The 6,227-nt window shown below is 36.8% G+C and overlaps 1 long non-coding RNA gene across 1 annotated transcript; it reads right to left on the bottom strand.

Moving 5' to 3' along the window:
* Positions 1,891-4,259, bottom strand: LOC104789790. The gene is made up of 3 exons (XR_768569.2): positions 2,907-4,259; positions 2,691-2,821; positions 1,891-2,118 (listed from the first exon to the last, which is right to left on the bottom strand). It is a non-coding gene; the product is annotated as an uncharacterized LOC104789790 (long non-coding RNA).

Raw genomic sequence — 6,227 nt, 5'->3', positions numbered from 1 at the left:
TATATATAATGTTTTCCTGTGGCTCCTATTGGTAACCAGAGGAACAAAAAAAAGGAATAAAAAGAACAATGGGGAATGGAATAAACAGTTTTTGAAGAATGAAAGGAAAATCTGCAGAGAATGAACAAAATAGTAAATGGTAACCAAACAAAAAAAATATTTTTAAAATATATTAAATAACAAATAAATTTAATTTCAATTGTAATACTAATATTATTCTAATGTATATATAATAAATTTTTCAAATAGAGCCTTAAGATTAGTTTAGCATAAAATTCCTATCAAATTTTTTTTTTGGTCAATACATTGTGAAAATATGAAAGTTTTTATATTACAAAATTGAAATTTTATTAATAAACATATTTTTATTTATTTTAAAATAAAAAACGAATTTGAATATTTGTTCTTTTTTTGTTCCATTTGTTCCTCATCAATTTTGGGGAGGAACATTTTTGTTCTATTGTTCCTTATTTTTTGAAGAATGTAGATGAATGTAGGGGAAAAAATATTACTTTCAAATGGTAAAAAAATTGTGGAATAGAGAGGAATGTGATATTCCTCCTCATTCTTTTCCTAAATTTTGGTCACCAATTGAAGCCTCTAGCTTTTATTTTCTCTTGGCTTCTTTAAAAACATGTGGAAAATAAAGGTGACGATCATCACACTATGGAAACTACAGTTTTGCATAATAAAATACTTTTACGAAATAAAGAAATTATATTTTCCCATTGTAAAGAGCCACGTAGGAAAGAGAGTATTAAAAAGGAGCTGTGTTTGGAGGGAAAATGTCTTGCCAACCCATAAGTCTACCATTGTAGTGACGGTAGAGTTAGATGAGTTTGGTAGAGTTAGTGAATAGATTTATGGAGTTTCTGAGATTTAAGCGGTAGATTGAAGTATAGTGGCGGTAGAGATAGAGTTAAATAATATAGTCAAAAATCTAGTAGATTTAAGCGAAAGAGATATAAATAGTTATGTTAGAGTTAATAAAACCCGTAGAGTTATACGGTAGAGTAAGTCGTAGTCGTAGACCTAAATTTAGTGGTGGTAGAGTAAGTAAGAAAAAAATTCTTAGAGTTATGGGTGAAATAGAATAGTCGATAGACTTAATTGTAGTGGTGGTAGAGTAAGAAGGTAGAATTGAGTTATGTGGCAGACTAATAAATAGTGACAGTAGAGTTAGTGTTACTGATAGAGTTATTGCTGACAATAGAGTTTTTAAATTATGTTATGATAGAGATACTTCTTACTAAAATAGCATAAACTTATTGTTTCGTGTGGTGGTAGATTTATTGATTAAACGTAGATTTAGGTCATCGTTTTACAAGTATTTTGTAGGTTAAATGAAGTATTCTAAATGGTTAAAATACAAAAATACCCTTAATGAAGAGTTAAGGGAATTTTTACAAGGTATAAATTGAGAACAACTGTGAACCTTGAAATTTTTAAGTGGATTTCCCAATAGACTAAAGAGAATTAGCGATTTAATTGCAAGCAAACCAATGCAACTAATGGCTTGCAAATCGAAGTTAATCTCCATGTGCAAGACTCCTTAGAATTTGGCTTATAATCATCAAATCTATTGAAAACAGAATGTGTTGATTTATTCATGTTTCCCAAGTTGGATATAGTAATATATGTTGGTCAAGTGTTGATGGAGATCACTATGATTGCAATTTTTTTGTATGGCCTAAGGATGGGCTAAGAAAGTTAGCTAATACTTATCTCCATGATCTAAAAACAAGCCATGTTGTTTTCATTTGCATGGTTCTATGCACATGTTGTAATGGAGTTTGAGGCAATTGACTTGTCGGTTTATACAAGTGATCAAGACAATGGGATATATGCACAATAACTCTAACGGTGGTATGAAGTTACTCAAAAAGTCGATGAAGAGTAAAATGATAATTTTATAAGTTCCAAAACAACAATTTAGCAACAGAGGATGTTGTAATTTGTATTTATCCAACCACACAAATAGAGATATACAACAAGACTATATAATTCACTAGAGCTAATTGTTGTTATTGCACCCTAAGTATCCCAATCCAGATTTTAGTCTCTGATGGTCCTTCTTTGATAACTTATACTCACCACACAAAACACTTGCATTGTAGCCTGAGAAATCATCAAAAGCCAAACAAGCAAGTGTTAAACAAGTGAGAAATATTTTAAATTATCACACCTTTACAAGAACCAAGAAGGGACAAACTGTATACAATAAACTCCCAATACAAAGGCAAAAACATTAAACCAAGTAATCATCAATTTCATAACCGTATAGTGCATCATATAGTCTGTATGACTTCATTCACATATATTGATTCAAAACTAGAAGCGTTTTCACTTTCCAATCACTTAAACTAGAAGAGTCAATGAAGCCATAAACCTACTAAATTCGTCTGTCTTGATGCAGAGTACAAACAGAGTGCCAAAACAACCCAGAAAATTATGGAACTTGGTGGAAAGATTCACAACAGACATACAAAACCACAGAAAAAAACAAATCTTAATTTAGGTTTACGATTTTAAAATTATGACCAAATTGCCAACACAGAAGCAGAATGACAACCCTGCGAACAGTCTACTTTGGAATTTCCCATCAAACCAAATGGAACTAGAAGACTATCCAAATGGAACTAGAAGACTATCTTTATTTTGAATGTCATTTATGTCATGTTTCTATTTACCTTCCCTCATGAGCTTTCAATGCTATAATATCTCCACTTGCTTCTTCAACTGACTATTCTCTAGGGACAGCTTTGAGTGTGTCTGAAGAAGTGAAGCCACTCTCACTGATAAATCTGCTTCCATCAAATACCTGCCAAAGGACACCATCAAGAATGTTATTATAGAATTTTTCTAAATTAATACCCTTGAAACGAAGAATCAGGGTCATGACTCACCCCATAGAAGGCTCCAAGAGAAGAGCATCCAACAGTTGAATCAAGATGATCAACAAGATCATCGATGCAAATGTGTTCATATTCCATGAACTGTTTTGCCCCTTGCTCATCACAACTTCCTGATCGGTATACAGGAAAAAAATCTGAGTTTTCATGAAGTGACTTCATAGCCAAATTACAAGCATCCACATCATTCGAATCCCATTGCAACAAGAATAAGAAAAAAAGAGTAAAAAAGGTGAAAAATCATTCGGAGGTTTTAGTTTACTTATCTGCTTAGTATCATCTAAGTGCTCTAAAGTATCATCAATTTCTGTTGCAGAAGAAGCATTATTATTTTTATCGAAATCTCCCTCAAGATTCGTTAACAAAGGTGAAAAATCCATACTCAGCGCTGAGTTCTTCTCTGAATCTTATAAGCAACAGAATTGAAAACGCTATCACTGAAGGGAATAGTTACTGAAGAGACTCTGTTTGGATTGCTGATAAGATTTTTCTATCACCCTGTTAGGGGTGGATTTCACTCCAACAATAGGCCTAGTCCAGAAAAAACCCAAAAAGATTAATAGGCCGAGCAGGGTACTTTGGTCTTTTCAGATGACGAACCGACACAGTAATCTATAAATAGTGAATGTACGGCTTACGGCGTAGGGACACAGAAAACGGGGAGGAAATTCGTACAAGAGAACAGGTTCTCGCAGTATCGAATTGACGAGCTCGAAGTTCGTCAATTGTTTCTTTTTCGTCATTTCGTAGCTCGTCGTTACCAATTGTAGCCCGACTTTTTCATATATAAAAGAGAACTTCGACCCTCTAAATACCGAAATAAAACACTTTAATTGGACCTATTTAGACATCAACAATTTGGCACGCCAGGAAGAGGGAACCAAGTCGAGATTCTCTTTGAAAGTTTTAAGAACGGACCTACAATAGATACGCAAGATGACCATAGCCACAAAGGAAGGAAGCAAGGAAGCCGAATCGTCAGGGGGAACAACAACCCCGACAACGGGTCAAGTAGGACAGGCGGTCCTCCCAAACCCGGACGCTCCAAGAAAGGCTGCTACAGCGGAGAGTCCAGAAGCGTTCGTCATCGCAAGAAATCTAGCGAGCCCGACGATCACAGAACCGACTCTGAACCCAGCGCAACTCACCCTGATCAATAGCCAGCCCGTCTCCAGCATAGACGAGCTATTCCCCGGGATCTTAGCACACCTCGACCAACAGGAACAGCAAACCAATACTCGATTGGACGCATTAACCGCAGCACAGGTCAGAATGATGCCAAGGCCGTCTGCGGAAACTGGCGGACCCGAGCGCGACCCTAACCCGCGTATCGTTGAACAGAGTGACAACGCCAAGGATGCCGAGCTANCTTTACAAGAACCAAGAAGGGACAAACTGTATACAATAAACTCCCAATACAAAGGCAAAAACATTAAACCAAGTAATCATCAATTTCATAACCGTATAGTGCATCATATAGTCTGTATGACTTCATTCACATATATTGATTCAAAACTAGAAGCGTTTTCACTTTCCAATCACTTAAACTAGAAGAGTCAATGAAGCCATAAACCTACTAAATTCGTCTGTCTTGATGCAGAGTACAAACAGAGTGCCAAAACAACCCAGAAAATTATGGAACTTGGTGGAAAGATTCACAACAGACATACAAAACCACAGAAAAAAACAAATCTTAATTTAGGTTTACGATTTTAAAATTATGACCAAATTGCCAACACAGAAGCAGAATGACAACCCTGCGAACAGTCTACTTTGGAATTTCCCATCAAACCAAATGGAACTAGAAGACTATCCAAATGGAACTAGAAGACTATCTTTATTTTGAATGTCATTTATGTCATGTTTCTATTTACCTTCCCTCATGAGCTTTCAATGCTATAATATCTCCACTTGCTTCTTCAACTGACTATTCTCTAGGGACAGCTTTGAGTGTGTCTGAAGAAGTGAAGCCACTCTCACTGATAAATCTGCTTCCATCAAATACCTGCCAAAGGACACCATCAAGAATGTTATTATAGAATTTTTCTAAATTAATACCCTTGAAACGAAGAATCAGGGTCATGACTCACCCCATAGAAGGCTCCAAGAGAAGAGCATCCAACAGTTGAATCAAGATGATCAACAAGATCATCGATGCAAATGTGTTCATATTCCATGAACTGTTTTGCCCCTTGCTCATCACAACTTCCTGATCGGTATACAGGAAAAAAATCTGAGTTTTCATGAAGTGACTTCATAGCCAAATTACAAGCATCCACATCATTCGAATCCCATTGCAACAAGAATAAGAAAAAAAGAGTAAAAAAGGTGAAAAATCATTCGGAGGTTTTAGTTTACTTATCTGCTTAGTATCATCTAAGTGCTCTAAAGTATCATCAATTTCTGTTGCAGAAGAAGCATTATTATTTTTATCGAAATCTCCCTCAAGATTCGTTAACAAAGGTGAAAAATCCATACTCAGCGCTGAGTTCTTCTCTGAATCTTATAAGCAACAGAATTGAAAACGCTATCACTGAAGGGAATAGTTACTGAAGAGACTCTGTTTGGATTGCTGATAAGATTTTTCTATCACCCTGTTAGGGGTGGATTTCACTCCAACAATAGGCCTAGTCCAGAAAAAACCCAAAAAGATTAATAGGCCGAGCAGGGTACTTTGGTCTTTTCAGATGACGAACCGACACAGTAATCTATAAATAGTGAATGTACGGCTTACGGCGTAGGGACACAGAAAACGGGGAGGAAATTCGTACAAGAGAACAGGTTCTCGCAGTATCGAATTGACGAGCTCGAAGTTCGTCAATTGTTTCTTTTTCGTCATTTCGTAGCTCGTCGTTACCAATTGTAGCCCGACTTTTTCATATATAAAAGAGAACTTCGACCCTCTAAATACCGAAATAAAACACTTTAATTGGACCTATTTAGACATCAACAATTTGGCACGCCAGGAAGAGGGAACCAAGTCGAGATTCTCTTTGAAAGTTTTAAGAACGGACCTACAATAGATACGCAAGATGACCATAGCCACAAAGGAAGGAAGCAAGGAAGCCGAATCGTCAGGGGGAACAACAACCCCGACAACGGGTCAAGTAGGACAGGCGGTCCTCCCAAACCCGGACGCTCCAAGAAAGGCTGCTACAGCGGAGAGTCCAGAAGCGTTCGTCATCGCAAGAAATCTAGCGAGCCCGACGATCACAGAACCGACTCTGAACCCAGCGCAACTCACCCTGATCAATAGCCAGCCCGTCTCCAGCATAGACGAGCTATTCCCCGGGATCTTAGCACACCTCGACCAAC

Source organism: Camelina sativa, chromosome 1, assembly GCF_000633955.1.
Source record: "Camelina sativa cultivar DH55 chromosome 1, Cs, whole genome shotgun sequence".
NCBI lineage: Eukaryota > Viridiplantae > Streptophyta > Magnoliopsida > Brassicales > Brassicaceae > Camelina > Camelina sativa.
The sequence above is the reverse complement of the archived record's forward strand: the minus strand, read 5'-3'. Positions and strand labels throughout refer to the sequence as shown.